Below are 16,974 nucleotides of genomic sequence, written 5' to 3' on the forward strand. Positions count from 1 at the left end.
ATTAATATGCAAACGAGGGTAATAATGCATGCCATAAAGCTCCTTTACGCGAAGGTATCCGAGGCGATCCAACAGAAAACAGTTGGCACACAAGAGTTTGCTCATTCTCCCGAGAAGAATCAACAAAAACCTGTTGACACGCAAGAACCTGCTCATATACCCGAGAAGAATTCAGGGAAACGCGCTAGACCAAAAGGTAGCGATACGCTCCCGCAAGCAAAGCGAAATAAAAATGCTGCTCTGCGTGCGACAAAAGAGCCATCCGATTGTCCTCCAGCGGCACTGGAACCGAAGCGTGCTAATCCTGAATGGACTGTCGTGAAGAAGCGCCCGCGAATTAAATCAAAGCCGGACGCAATCGTTATAAAATCGAACTCTAAAGACGCAAGATCATACGCTGATATCCTCAAGCAGGTAAAATCGAGTTCACAGCTAGCGGAGCTCGGCAGATCTGTGAAAGGCATCCGGAAGACTAGCAATGGGGATTTGCTCTTAGAATTAAAGAAAACCGGGGTTGAAGAGAAGCAAAAGTTCCAGACGGAGGTCAAGCGAGTACTGGGAGAATCGGCCGATGTTAAAACCCTTTCACATATGATGCAGCTGGAGATCAAAGATATCGACGGTATTACAACGAAAGATGAGATCCTCGACGCTCTCTCGAACTTGGATTCGCTCTACAAGGACATCAAGCTACAATCCATTAGAGCGGCCTACGGAGGAACACAAACTGCTATAGTCCTCGCTCCCGTGGAGATCACAAGCTCCATCATAAGCGTGGGATTAGTTCGTATTGGTTGGGTAAACTGCCGTATACGTCTAAGGGTGGAACCCAAGCGTTGTTTCCGCTGCATGGAGTTTGGGCACATCTCCAAAAACTGCGCAAGTACCTTCGACTGCAGTAGCAATTGCTTTAAGTGTGGGGAAAGTGGTCATATGGCTAAAAAGTGCACCAACGCATACTGCTGCATTCTCTGCAAGCGAAAAGGGATGTGTGACGTCTCACACTCTACAGGGGGAAAAAGATGCCCAATGTATGTCGAGGCTCTGGCGGCGGCAAAGAAAAAATGAAGTTTATCCAGCTGAACCTGAACCACTGCTACGCAGCCCAAAATCTTCTCTACCAGACCGTACGGGAAATGAGAATCGACGTCGCTATTTTGAGTGAGCCGTATAAGATAGGCGCAGGCGTCAGATGGGCACAAGACACCAGCCATAAGGCGGCGATTTGGAGCTGCGGGGTGAAGGCTCCGCAGGTGGAGTTGGTCCACGCAGCAACCGGTTTCATTTGTGCAAGGGTTGGCGAATTTCACATATATAGTTGCTATATACCTCCGAGCACTGACCTCTTAGAGTTTACAAGAATCATGGACAACCTTGTAGCCCACGCAAGAGGTAGAAGCAAGGTAATAATAGGTGGTGATTTTAACGCATGGGCGATCGACTGGGGCTGCCGTCGTACCAACGGTAAAGGAAGAGCGTTGCTGGAAGCATTGGCCGCTACCGATTTTGTCCTGCTAAACAGCGGGTGCGATCAAACCTTCAGCAGAGCTGGCTCTAGCTCGGTAATTGACCTTACATTCGCACACAGCGGAATTGCGCAAGGCACAAACTGGCGGGTGAGCCAACATTACACCTTTAGCGACCATTTTGCCATCATTTTCGAGTTAGAAACACGCCGACGACAGCATAGCACGCAAGTTCGTAGCCCCAGCTGGAAAGTAAACACGTTTGACAAACACCTATTCCTCGAAGCTCTGAGTCCCTTGCAGCAACACACAGCAACTAAAGCAGCCGCAGAAGAGGTTGACGGGTTCATGCATATGATACGAAGAGCATGTAATACCTCCATGGCAAGGAAGTCCGGAAAAATTCACCAGCAACCGGTCCATTGGTGGAATGATTCGATTTCAGCCCTCCGGTCCGAGTGTCACAAAGCGAGGCGAAGAGCACAAAGAGCGCATGGAACGCCACAACAGCTCTCCTGCCGCCTGAGCTATGCAGACAAGCGGAAAAGGTTAAAAAAGGCAATCCGAGATAGTAAACGTGAATCCTTCTTATCACTGTGCGATGAAGCAGAAAGGGAACCGTGGGGTACAGCCTATAAAATAGTTTTTTAAGCGGCTGAAATCCCAAAATGAATCGCCGGCCCCAGCAACTCTACTCAACAAGATTGTGACCACCCTGTTCCCAGAGCAAAGTCCTCTTCAAAATGCGTTCGCCATTGGCATCTTAAATAACGGCAGCATCCCCGATGTTACCCCTGAGGAAGTACTTGCGGCAGCTGCAAAAATCGGCGTGAAAAAAGCATCAGGACCTGATGCTATCTCAAAACCGCAATGCTCCACTATCCACGAGCTATTGCTACAGTTTATGACTCCTGCATCAAGCAAAGCATATTTCCAGCATGCTGGAAGCGCCAGCGTTTAGTCCTACTGCCAAAAGCCAACAAGCCTCCAGACGATCCCTCGGCGTACCGGCCACTCTGCATGATCGATACAGCGGGTAAAGTACTAGAGCGCATAGTTAACAATCGTATATCTGCAGCCATAGAAGCGTCTGGTGGCCTATCCCCATACCAGTTCGGGTTCCGCAAGGGACGTTCCACAATCGATGCAGCAAACGTCGTCAAGAACATCGCAGCGAGGGCAATTGAAGGAAAGCGGTGGAAGGGCGGCAGCATTGAGTACTGCCTAATAGCTACACTAGATGTTAAAAATGCGTTCAACACCGCGAATTGGCAAAAAATACTGTGCGCGCTACGGAACTTTAACGTCCCAGCGTATTTGATAGGGTTGATCACCAACTACTTCCAAAATAGGATTTTGCTATGCGACACGCAAACTGGCCTGGTAGAACACACAGTTTCAGGCGGTGTCCCTCAGGGTTCGGTACTGGGACTACTCCTTTGGAACGTCATGTATGATGGCGTCCTGCGCTTGCATGTTCCCGCGGAAGCGAAGATAATCGGGTTCGCAGATGACGTTGCCGTAGTAGTTGTTGCCAAACAGATATCCGAGGTAGAACGATGTGCGGAAGTAACCGTTGCTGCCATCGTTGATTGGCTTACGTCGATGGGCCTAGCGCTGGCCGAGCAGAAAACAGAGCTTCTTCTAATAAGCAAACGGAAAATCAGAGAGCAGGCAGAAATAAGAGTTAAAGGATTCACTGTGCAGTCGAAACCCTCACTGAAGTACCTAGGCATCAAGTTCGAGTCGAGGCTGAAATTTAAGGACCACTTGGACTACGTTTGCGAAAAAGCAGCGTCCACCCAAGGAGCACTCTCAAGACTCATGCTCAACACAAGAGGTCCAAGACATAACGTAAGGAAGTTGCTAGCTGGTGTTCTCAAGTCCGTTATCCTCTACGGGGCGGAGGTTTGGGCAACTGCATGCGACACGCCGTCGTACATCAAGGGTATACGATCAGTGTATAGACTTTGCGCATTAAGAGTCTGCTCGGCGTTCCGTACGGTGTCGGAAGATGCAGCGCTGGTCATCTCTGGGCTAGTGCCTATCGATCTCTTGGTCCAAGAATCGTCCAGTTCTATCAGCGGCGAGCCCCACGGAAAGTGCTGGAAATTGCTAGCGAGGCGTCGCACAATGGAGCAGTGGCAACACCGATGGGATCACTCCAACAGCGGTCGGTGGACGCACAGGCTTATACCACATATAGAAAGCTGGCTGTCAAGAAAACATGGAGAAGTAGACTTTAATGTCACGCAACTTCTAAGTGGGCACGGCTGCTTTAGAGCGTACTTCTTCCGCTTCAAGTTAGATGATGCCGAACATTGTGAAACCTGCGGCCAAAACAGTGTGGAAGATGCAGAACATGTCCTTTTTTGCATGCCCAAACTTCCAGGAGGAACGAGTCTTCCTTAGCGGTGCACTTGGAGTAAATCCGACGCCAGAGACCCTGATTCCGCAAATAACCGAGTCGCCAGAGAAATGGCAGTCTTTCCGCACAGTCGCGGCAAACGTCATTGCAAAGCTGAGACGACAAGAGCGTAATAGATCATGCCGATGATAATCTAGCACGGTGGTAGGTAGGTTTTATATACAATGATACAGTAACTACGTACGTGACCATTTTTTTGGACAACTGACTTGACCTCTTAGAGGGGGGTGTGGGGGGACGTATTGACGCATTGACAGTGGTGGTGGTTGAAGAAACCAAATTGATGACTAACTGAGGGTAGTGCCAAGTAGATGCAACTTGTGACTGACTGCATCAGAACAGGAACGTACGATCGAGCTAAGGCTCAACCGCCCTCCGACGAAATACTTTACGGTGGTACCGGGGGGGATACGGTACAGCGGACATACAGGGAGTTTTAGTTCGGATTAAAGTTCCACACTACGGGGTACAGGCTTTCGATGCCTTCTCCTTGTATAAAAAAAAAAAAAAAAAAAAAAAAGTGGGCGGTGCCACGCCCATTTTCCAAAATGTTATCATAAACGTATTTGTGGCTAAAGAGTTATTACAAGCATTCATTTTGAATAAACACGCTTCAGTATTTACTGATTTATCGAAGATTTCGTATTTCTGTAAATTACCGTTGTATGGGATGTGGGCGTGGTTATTGTCCGATTTTAAAAATTTTCAGCCATTTGGTATGCTGTACCAAGGCCAACAACTGTGCCCTATCTTGGCTGCCGAGACCGATTATTGGGAAGACCGATATATTTATTCTTTATTCTTATCCGGCAATCGATATTTTTTAGCGTCATTTAAATTCACTTTTTTCTGGCTTCCGCTAAGCGCGAAAAACAGGGAGCCTAAAAATGCCCAAGAACTCGATAAACAAGTTAGGAAACGTACGGAAGGTTTCAAGACCAGGGCATATTCTTGTAAGAACACTATCCTGACCTAGTCATCGATATTCAGACCGTACCATAATGGTGGAGGGAACACCTTCCCAAACTGTTGTTTTAGTGCATAATCTATGGCTGGGGGGTTCGCCTTCATACATTAGCTCGCTTCCAAGAGGGTGTTCGGTTACTACCTAGGGGATACTTGGGAGTTGCTTTAACTAAATGCGAAAGAATAATGTCCGCCCACTTCCTGGTGAAGGGCAAGCGAAAAGTTTCCCCAACATGTGTGGACCTTTGCTCCCGGAACCCATGAATATATGTAAAAGCAAAAGAAAATAAAAATAATAATAATTCCCTGCTGAGAGACGATTGATATAATCACAGCCCTTGAAAAATGTGCAACAATAATGCCAAAAGGATTAAACTTTTTTTTATGAAAATAACCTTAAAATATGGGCAGAAATGAAAAAAATCACGCGCACAAATTATCACAACAATTAAAAGCGATCAAAATAATTTAATTTTCGTAAAAGTAAATGAAATGCAATAGTGTAGCAATTAACGCTTTGTGCGAGTGTGTAATGGCAACAAAGTACCTACACACAAATACGCACATACATACGAGGATATTTTAACATAAATTTATTTATGTATTAATTTTTTTCACGTTTCCCAGACAACAGCAGCTATTAAATGTTGCAACAGGAATATTTGTAAATAAAATCATAAAAGCATTTTTCTTTTCAAGCTTTTAAACGGAAGTGAAAATGATTGCCCTCGAGTGAAGCATAAATAAATTCGTTGCAGCAGCAGCAACATGTTTGCGGCAATTTTCGCACGATAAAAGCAACAAATAACACATATCGTGGATATCAGATAAATTAAAAATCACGCATTAAAAAGTGATAATGAAAACAATAAAATTTCGACAAATGCAATAGTTTTCCGCCATGTGTTGCCATTTGCATTCGTATGGACATTAGGGTGGTCCAAAAATGCATGTGAAAAAAGTAAGGATTGTTCGATAACGAAAAAAATTTGCCCGTTTTTTAACAGACTTCCAAAAAAGGAGGAGGTTATCAGTTCGTCGGAATATTTTTTTTGTTTTTGTTTTTATGTATGTTACCACATCCCTTTGGACCACGTCAACCGATTTCGATAATTCTTTTTGCATCGGAAAGGTAGTGTCTCAGAGGTGGTCCCATACTATATATTTTTATATGAGAAGTGAAGTCGGTGTTCTTTTTTGCCTAACAATTACTTTTTTTTATTTCGAAATCAAAAAATCTTAATAGGTCGCTCAAAGCGCTCAAAGTTTTTCATGTATTTTATATGGGGAAAATTTTTTCGTGGAAATTTTATAGAATTCTGAGAATCAATATTTTTTAATTGGAAAATTCTGTTTCTCTTCAGCAGACATCCAATATTCCAATCCAATAATTGTTTATTTTACCATTTTTTAATACTAGGAATTTTTTATGGGTCACTCTTGTGCATTTTTTAGGCCTTATAGCGGACCTTTAAACATTTTTTGATTTAAAAAAAGGGTATATTTTTATTCGGTATAGAACAATCTTGGGGTGAGAGCATTAAAATTCCGGCTTTACTCTTATTTTGGGACCACCGTAGCCTAAATACGTACATACGTTTAAGTGTATAATAAGCGTGCGCGCGAGTGTGTGTGTCCACTTGACCATAACGTAATTTCATTGCTGACCACAAATGGCGGCGCGGTGGCAATTACCATTGACTACCATTGAAAATAAATGAATAGTGCGGTTATATGGCGTTTGAAAAACAAGTAATTTAAGAAACAAACGCGTTTTTTCCACTGATTTTATTTTAGTGGCCTAAATAAATAGTGACTTTTGTTGATTGTGGAATGAATGGAAAATTCCACACGTACCACTTTTATCATGAATTTTTAAAAACTCAAACCTCTTCATGCCCGCACCCCCTTTAAAAATATTATTCATAAATTAAACTAAAAAAATTGTAATCTCGTAATTTTCAATCAAACTTTTGATATGAAAAAAGTCTTAAAAATTTATAAAAAATGTACAGATCTGTCAAAGTGAATTTGCCCCGATTATTGTTTGCGCAGCGGAAATGTTGTGATTAAATAGATGTTCGCTCTTACACCTGCAGGCATAAAAACATACGAGTACGAACTAACATATTAATATACGAACTTGCATTTGTTTATCGTTATAATCTCATTGCCAACAAATCAGCTGTGTGTGTAATTGTATTGGAAGTAAATTTTGCAACTTTGCAGCACAAATATTATGGTAGTTATTATTGTTATCAGAATTGCTAGATTTAGTTGGTTATGCTGCGTTTAAGTCTGCATTGGTCATTGGAAAATTTTAACATACATACGTATTTATATACATATGTATGTACATATGTATGAGTGGCTTTTTCGCATTCGCGCCCCCAGAATATAATACAAATAGTAAAATAACTTCATGTTTTCAATTTCACGCTTGAAATAATTTACTAATTAGATTTGCAAATGATTCAAAAAAGTATGTATGTTTGTGTAAAATATAAGTTGGTACAACAATATCAAAAATACATGCATATGCACATACCAATTTTAGCAATTTGGTACAAAAATGGTTTATTATTACTTTAACCTTTGGAAATAGAGGAATTGGTCGCTTACACATAGTTACATAAGGTTTAACTTTGAATTAAAAAATAATAAGTTTAAAATGTGTTGCTTTTATAGGCTTGGTTGATAAAACTGCTTGAAAAGTTTAAAATATTTTTATTAAGTTTATAGTAAAAGGACATCCCTAACTACACCCATGGTTAGGTAATCGTTGAGATATTGTTTGGGAACTCAATGAAATATTGCCTTCAAGGGAAAATGGCTTATCTCGAGACAAGTTGTTTTAATAAAATGCCACTGCTATGTTTAGATATACATAATACCCATGGCGATCAGCATCCATTCTGAGATGTTTAAAGCTAACAAATTTCTACCTAGCGAAAAATAAAATAAATTTGGTGTAAGAATTTTAAGTCAACCATTTTAGGACTAAGGCTCTTCATATTTTTTATATCTATATCAGTTTCGCCCACTTATTCGTCTAAATATCTAGTGAGACTTTAAAGGACCTCGACTTGTCCAGGTGTGTATTTGTTTGAGTGCATCGGCGTCGTGGTTAACTGAATCAGATTACAATGAAAGAAGTTGGTTATAGAATGAAGAAAACGTTAGAAATCGATAATGCAAATCAAATGCGCCGAGCATAATAATCATGATTAAAGGAAATTATGTATCGATAACTATGTAGATAAATATATTGATATAGATGAAAAATATCGATTTAGAAGTCGATAAATATATCGATATCGATTGTTTATTTATTGCGAAAAAATAAACTTCAGCTGATTCTTTACATAAGAGATGGTATAATCGTCATAACAGGATTGACAAGAGACCATGTATACAGGCTACATACTCAAAAATCAAATACATAGGCATAAAATTGTGAAAGTTGTTCGTAAATAAAGAAAAAACTTTTAGAGACATACATACATATGCCGGTCAATTCCCCGCCGGAAATAAAATTTATTTGAAAGTAATTTATAAACTAATTTATTTTCAATAATACCTAATTGAAATTCTTACTTTTTTCCCTGCAACGAAATGATTTATTTTACATGGCGATGTCCTAGGAAGAAATCAATTATACACTCAGAAAAGACATTCCTTGATGCTAGGAAAAAAGTATATTAGTCTAAGAAAATATTACCTTAATTTTTACAATTTGTAATTTATATTTAAATCGAAATAATTGACTTACCTTACTCTAACCCCCTCCAACCGTACTCGAACCTGCGATCTCAGAACCAGAAGCAGTAGTCTTCACGCGACGCCACAGCCGACATTTGCCAGGAAAGCAATTAACTTTGTCTCAACAGCACTGACAAACATGAACCTGAATTAAGGAAAAACTTCTCAAATGGAGGGAATTTTTCGTAATATTAACAGTAACTCTGAAATAAAGATACTGGTTTCTTGTTTAATGGAAGTGCTTTTTTCTGAGTGTAGTAATCGACACTGCTACGAAATTTTCACACAGCATAGGAGAAGAGGTAACGGTCATTTTTGCATACTTAATATTTAATATTTTAATTTTTTCGATTATGACACTATTGAAGTAAATGAGCGAACTATAAATAAAACTGATAATTATCTATATCTTAAAATGTACCAAAAATAATATTCATGAGTAAATAAAATTAAATATTAATAAATTAGTCCATATATATATCGATATAGAAAAAAATATCGATACAAAGTCGACAAAAACATATATTGATATCGAAAAAAAAACTCAATAACAAAGGCGAAAATATACTTCTAAAAAAATAATGGAAGCAATAAAAGTGATATCGATAAGGATAACACAGATAGCTATTTTTATATCAACGCTTTATGTGTTGTTAACACACTCACAAAATTTGTATACTAAACGCAGTGCGTAATATTTCTTATACAGGGTTTAGAACGCTTGTTCACCCCTTCTAAAATGGGAAATCGATAATACGACTTCGATTTCCAATAAAAACAATTTCGTTCATTTTCGAAGTGGAGGAATAGTTGAAGCTCGAAACCTAGATAGAGGCAGCCCCGACTTGGTACTTCATATTTTTGCGTTTTCGAAAAAAAAAAAAACATTTTCCTCTATTTTAGAAGGGGTGGACGGATGGTGTAGGACGTCCTGTATAACAAAAAAAAAAAATATTTTAAAGGAAAATTAGAAAATTAAAATTAAACATTTTAATTTCATCGCATACCCGTGGCCTGTTCACTTTAACAAATATTCTCGTTTATGTCAGATTTCGTTATCAAAAACAGTTAATCAGCAATAAAATGAATATTCAACTCTTCCCAATTCAAAACAAAAAACAAAAAAAGCCCCCCCCGAAGAGTATGTTAAACCCTAAGGAATTTAATCCCTTCACGAACATCTACTACATACATATGTATGTATAGATACATGCATAGCAAAAAGTTAACCAGTCAAACGGTCGCGAGCTCGCTAACTCGCTTACATCGATAATGTCAACGATTCATTAGCGTTGCGGGTAATTTAGATTTTCCCATCATAATTTGCATTCAATTTTGGCCAAAGGGAAAAGTCATGCCAACTAACAATTACAATAACAATACCAACAACAAGAATAAAATCAGCATGACTTTGTGGTTCGTTTTGGCAAATTCACGGCTGTTGTTGCTTGGCAAGCTAGCCATTTAGCGGCAGCAGCAACAACTGCAAACTCGAATGCAATCATCGATTGGTATCTCGAACAGGCAAGCGTCGTCGCATTTCATCGCTAGCGATCGCAACGCGCACTCGAGCAGTTCATTTTGTGGATTTGCATAGCCAGGAAGCAAAAAAGGCGTCTGGGATGCAACCAACAACAAACCGATGAGAGTATTGGAGAGCGAGTGCTTGATTTTTCGTTATTTATTTATTTTTTTTAAGTTTTATTTGCATACGCCGTTTTGCTTTGCGTCGCATTTAAATACAAAAGCTTCAGACTTATTTTCTTTCTTCAAAGCGATTTTTATTGTGATTTTTATTTGAATGCAGCCACAAGAGATTCATTTACGATCAACGCGATCGATCTTTCAATCAACGGACGACATCAGCCAGGCAGACGAAGCCAATGTACTCGTAGAAAGAGTTGGTAGCTCGAATGGGAGTTGCAAGCGTAGCGTTACGTATTCCAACTGTTAGCGAAGTAACAACTTTTGGCCGCTTAAAAAACAGCTGAGTTGCACTGCACTGCGCTGTGCCGAAGTTGAGGGTCCATTGCGCACTTCAACTGCGAGTTGTTGCAGTTGATTTGAAGCGGTTAACTGATTGTTAAAAGTTCGCCGTCGCTGTCATTGCTGCTTGCTGCTACGTAGCCTTTTGTAGTGGCCAATGCAATGTGATGATTGTTGTTGTTTTTATTCTAGTTGTTGTTGTCGCACAGGGGGGCGCATATTGCATGCGCTGAAACCAAACTCGCTTAAGCACTCAGCTGCTTTTTTTTATTTGTCTCGTTGGCTTCATTTGCCTACCAATTCGGCTGATCCGTCGGGATCAGCCTGCACAGAGTTTAAACTCTGCTGCAGGAAAAAAAAATCCACAAACTGAATTTAAAATGTTTCGCATGCATCAAAATTCAATCAAAATTAAACAAGCTCTGCAATTGCAATAAAACAGTTGCGGCATATAAACTTCAGCGCTTTCCTTATGCAGGCAAAAGTTGTGTCTTTTCAACTGCCTACTTTTTTTTAATGCAAAATTGCAAAATAATCAATCGTCAATGCATTGCGACAAATGCCACAAAAATGATGCACTCGTTGGCTCCGGTTGATTTTGTTAGGAATGCAAAGTAAAAATAAAATTACGATCGTTGCATTTTGATAAATTCCATGGCAAATGCTGCCATTCCGCATGCTTCCACAAATATTGGGCGCATGTCTGCAGCTTTTCTGAAAGGCCCACTGCTTCGGCCACCGCACTAAATCAAGATGATGATTTGTCGACTTCAATTTCATACATTTTTACATGCTCCTACATTGTGCCATAGTCTAAGCTACATAGCCAGCTTAGGCAGGCGTTTTCTGCGCAAAGCTATTCCTCCGAAATGGCCTTAAGAAATGTTGCCACTACAAACATTTAGTGGTTTTCGTTTTTTAGGTTGCAAAAAATTCGTAGAGCGGCTATGATCAGCGTGTCTAATAAATCGATTACGCTTGGCAAATTAACATGGCATTTAACAGCGTCCTCAAAATGACGATTATCTGTTTAATAGGAAATACATATTTGAATATTATGACAAAAAACTGGTTAAGTTATTTATACCAAGTTTTTGTTGCACGATTTTGTAGCTTAAAATAAAAAAATTAATTATGCTTTTGTGGCTGATTTGTTATTATAATTTTGTAAGCTTAAATAGCAATCAAGCATTTTAATGCTTTCCGAAACTTATTTAAATGTTTCTCACCAGAGTGTCGTGGCTTTATCTAACGCTGTTCGGAAGCATTTCGGCACAAATCGGCACACTAACCACCTTGGTCGAGCCCGAAGCCTATCTAAAAGCTCTACCGTACTCTGGGTTCGGCGCATAGTGGTTGCCGTTCTATAAATTTTTTGGAAAAAGTTAGGAGTTAGCGTAGAACTTTAATTTTTGTATTAACATATGTGGACATAAATCAAATACAAAAAAAAACGAAAAAAACAAACAAATGAGGTTGGGTTTAATCGCTTAAAAAATAAGCTCAAAATCGCCTACAAAGTGCCTACAAACTCACCGAATAGTGTATGACACCGAAATTTTGTCCGTTTGTTTGCAATAATAGCAAAAGTGAACAGTATAGGAATTTGCGGTTAATTTTAAAGATTACCTTCCATACAAACCTAACCTCAAAATCGTCTTGAAAGTAAAAGAAAAATTGCACCGATGAATAAATGAATCCGAAATTTGTGCATATATCTGATATCAAATGAAAGAGGACTAAAATAGCTTTGAAACTGAATGTTTAAACGAGGAAAGCCAGCTATTGAAAACTATTTCAATTAAAGATGTTATTTAATTACCATAGAACAAACCTTGGGTCAGGTATACGAATTTCTTTCATTTGGTACCGTATTTTTTTTAAATTAATTTGCATAAGCGATTTGTTTATTATCCGGAAATGACTTTTATTTCGGACTTAAAAAATATCTGGCCGAGTTTAACTGTTGAAAAAAAGTAACAGCTATTTTCGGTCCCTGATTTTAACTTGTACCCTCCATACAAACTGGACATCAAAACTACCCTAAGAACTCCATAAATGCCAACATTAGCAGGAAAACGTTTAAAATATAAACAAAGTACCTAAATTTTTGGTGGAAGAACGCACCTGTTGTCAGTTACTATCCCAATAGGTGTAATATTTAATTTATATGTAATAATTAAAATAAAAAGTCGGATGACCTTTAAAAAATTGATTTTTTTGCCCTCGAACACCACTGTACGGCGCCCGGGTGTGATGCAACTCCACATCAAGCCGATATATGTAGCTTTGTCCGCATTTTCGTGGTATTAAACCATAGTCATCATAATACTCCTCAAAGGACCTACCTCACTGAGCAGCTCGGACCAGACTTTAAGGGCTCCTGATTTTTTTGCCCTCGAACACCACTGTACGGCGCCCGGGTGTGATGCAACTCCACATCAAGCCGATATATGTAGCTTTGTCCGCATTTTCGTGTTATTAAACCATAGTCATCATAATACTCCTCAAAGGACCTACCTCACTGAGCAGCTCGGACCAGACTTTAAGGGCTCCTGCTATCCGTGGTCCCAGAATTAAGTCTCTGGTCTGACCTTGTAGCCGAGGAAACTACCAGTTAAGCTTCCATTCAGTTCGCCGACTGTCGGCCGGTGACTAGGGTCTGCGGTATTGTTAGGCCCGTCATTCCACTTAACCGAAATGCCCTTGCCAGTCTCATTCCCGCAGAGAACTAACTTCGGTTGGGTAAGTCCCTGACGGGATTATCTCAGACTCTGGAAGCTTTGTGATACCGCAAAAGACAAATCATTACGTATTTAGTTAAAATCTAGACATACTTCACCAAGTAAATATTACTTGCCTATTTACTTGGCTTTTGTTTTCCGTTTGGCTAGTGCCGGGCAATGGAAAATAAAGTGTTTGGTGTTATTATTTTTATCCTCAGCTTCTACATTATCATTCGAAAGATGCCTTGTCGAGCTGTATAAACTCTTATCAGAGAGTGTCCGGTGAGAACCACAGTGGTTAGGCAGATTTTTTCCTTCCTAAGATTAAGCAGAATCTTGGTGCCGAAAGAATAGCATATTACACGATTCGGATGCCGTTGCATACCCTTTGTCCGTTATTTGAACTTAGTTCATTTTTTTTTTCTGCTTTACATTCTTTTTGAGAGCTTCTAATCAGAATCAATCTTACTACCGCCGTATAGAACTATGCAAGAAAGCCTAATTTTCGCTGATGACTGGAGTGCAGGATTAAGCACTAAGCAGTAGAAGCTTTGCGTACCTTTTTCTTTGAGTTAGTTCTCTAGACCGATGAAGCAGCGCGAGTACAATTTGAATAGCCACAGTAAGATTTACTTTGTTGTATGCGTGTTGGCAAGCCAACAGCTTATGCACTCCAATAATTTGAGAAAGAAAGACAAAAGGTTTACTACACATAAGTCTAAGTAGAAAACTGTTGATACTCCTTCGACGTCGCAGTATCAGTGGCCACAATTTGGTGACCTGGCTCGGTGTCAAGTAATCGGCCGTTTCTGATCCCAGTGGTGGGCTAGCTGGCATTACCTCGAAAAGTCCCGAGACTAGAATTATCCTCTACTGGCTACAAGCCTAGCCAACAGTTTTTCTGGTGGAAGGTTGGGAGTCCGAAGTTTCAGTGAGTAAACGGCCGTTTCGTACCCCCAGTGGTGAGACAGAGGGCATAAGCTTGAAAGCTCCGGAGAATGGAAGGAAACTGTACCAACTAACTATTAGCCAACCCAGCGGGTTTTCTAGTAGTTGCTTGTAAGACGGAAGTTTCTGTCGCTTTTCCCGCTTCTACATATTCAACTAGCTTCTCTGATAGAGAAAAGGTGGTTGTACCGAGTAAGATTTGCAATGACTTACTTGGAGTTATCCTTGTCCCCCCAACTCGCGTATATCGTGTAATCTGGCTTTCTTACCTAGAAAGCAGATAGTTGATGATTTTGGAACTGAAAAGGCAAAGCAGGACCTTGGATGCTCCACCTGCTATGCTATGTCCAGTTTATTAATATATGAAATACATAGTTTTTCCTACAGAAGAACTATAGAAGGGCTGGCTGAGGGTATTTCTTTTTTTATCACGGTTAACTATTGTGATATGTATAAACGGCTTCATATGCATCATTAGATATCCTTTTTTGGACTGCAGCCTAAATCGTTGATGCTGTTGCATCATGCTGTTTGAATCTAGACTCTGGAGTTTTATAAAAATGTCGTAAGACTGGTATAAACTTCGAAGGGTCTAACCTTAACTCTCATTCGTTTACAGAAAAAAATCAATAAAACTACTTAAGTGTCATTTGGAGCCTAGGAACTTATTCTGAAGCCAATTTCATTTTAGCCTAGACGAGCGTATTCTCTAGGAACCCCTTATAATATGGCCTGCTACCTGCAACTGCTGCAAATTGTTTTCTCGCTTACATCAGGCTTAGGGACGTCAACATGTTGAAAGCGATCAATTTTGGGGAAGTGAAGATACTGGGTGAAATTAAAAGAGTCCGGATTTATGGAATTAAATTTGAAACAGATGTCAGCACTGGAATCATTACGTCGGTTTGGTGTCCAATCAAACAAGAGTGGAATGAAGGTTTGTTACCACATATGATGATTTATAGACATATATTAATGACTCAAAGGCAGAGAAAGGGATTAGCGCTTATCTCTACTTCGGGGACCGGCAATTCGGTGAGTACAAAGATTAGCTGTCAGTCTTCAACTAAACAAAACGGTTCCGGAAGGAAAAGTTACTCGCCAACTTCACTTCTATAAGAGCTCAGGTTAGGGGTATGTGCCTCCTTCTCGCATGCACTTACAAAGACCACTCTCAAAGGACAAGTATTTCACCTAGTTAAAGTACGGAACTTTCTACGCACGCTTTCTTAACCTAGCCACACCCCTGTTCAAACCTTTTTTTTTATACAAAAAAATATTAATATATTGCACACATTCTTTGGCGTCTTAACAATGCTTAACCCAAGCATGTTAGATAAAATATGAACAAATCTTCCGGTACATCCACTAAGCATGTTTCAATACTACACGCTTGGCGTCACATGCCGTACGACAGCGGCAATTTTGGCGACACTAAGGTCAGTAAGTGTCACAGCAATAAGTGAGCATCATAACTGCTTAAGCAACACGCCGCCGTCGCTTAATGGCAAAGGGACAACCAAACGACCAAACTATTTACAGACAAAAATTGGTAAAATAAAAACGAGTAGAAAAAAAAATGGAGCATAGACCAGTAACTAAGCTACAAATCTCAAGTATTTGTAGGAGGCGAAGGCCTGCTGAGCCAGCGCCAGCGTTAAGCGAATTTTTATGAGTCGCGCACGTACGCGATCCACAACAGGAGCCAACGCCATACCATGCGCTGGCAAGCCACCCACCCACCAAAATGCAGAAAATTGGAGGAGGAACGGGTGCAGGCCAAGGAGGGGCCTGGGGTTTGAGGTTTGCTGGTGCGCCTAAGTATTGCTTGGCAAGTATGCCAGAAAATAGGAAGCATTTAAATATTTGTTGGTATGCAAATGTGATGTACACATTACGTGATCGCGCCACATTTAACGAATGGTCGGAGTGGTTACCTAAAAGGAGTAACAATAAAAAAGAAGAGAATATAAAAAAAATGGGGAACATGTAATGTGTGGAAAAGCTGTAGGCAAAGTAAAACTAAAAAGGAAAAAAAGGAGTAGTGGAAGCAGTGACGTACTAAGCACTCACTAAGGCACACATGTTGCAAGGTATTTGTTAGTAAATTGGACGACAAAGGCTCCATCTAGCCGACTATGTAAGTAAGTCGCGAATGACGCGATGTCTTCAATGCAGCCGATGATCAGCGCGACAGTTGCGAAATTGAATCGAATTGCAGTGAGTTAAATAAGACAGCAAATGGACAAACTAACTACTACTACTGCTGATTAGTTGGGATTGAGCGACCCAAAACGAGACTTTGTTAATTGTGCTGTATGTTTTTTTTTCGTCGAGGCTCATTTGTGTGCGCCTGCTATAGAAATTAATTCAAGTAAAACTGCCTAAAAATACTATCCCATGACTTAATGACTAATGATGAGGAGAAATAGCTAAACACCAGAAAATAGTAATTAACCGTTTTTGGTGGTGGCGCATTTGGCATTAGCAATTTATTTAGTGCCACATTACTAACTAGTATTTAAATAGCTTTTTCTCTACATGCTTAACATTCGCGCTTAGTAGGGCCAAAATGTAAGCAAACTAGCAAACCGTTAAAAAAGAAATCAACAAATTAGCGCGAATGTGTGGAATGGCGCTGCAACGTTCGCGAGTCAAATCAAATCTTTCTTACCTGAACTATGACCTCTTC

This window comes from Rhagoletis pomonella, unplaced genomic scaffold (genome assembly GCF_013731165.1).
Source record: "Rhagoletis pomonella isolate Grant_MI unplaced genomic scaffold, Rhpom_1.0 Rhpom_scaffold_00008, whole genome shotgun sequence".
NCBI classification, from domain to species: Eukaryota; Metazoa; Arthropoda; class Insecta; order Diptera; family Tephritidae; genus Rhagoletis; species Rhagoletis pomonella.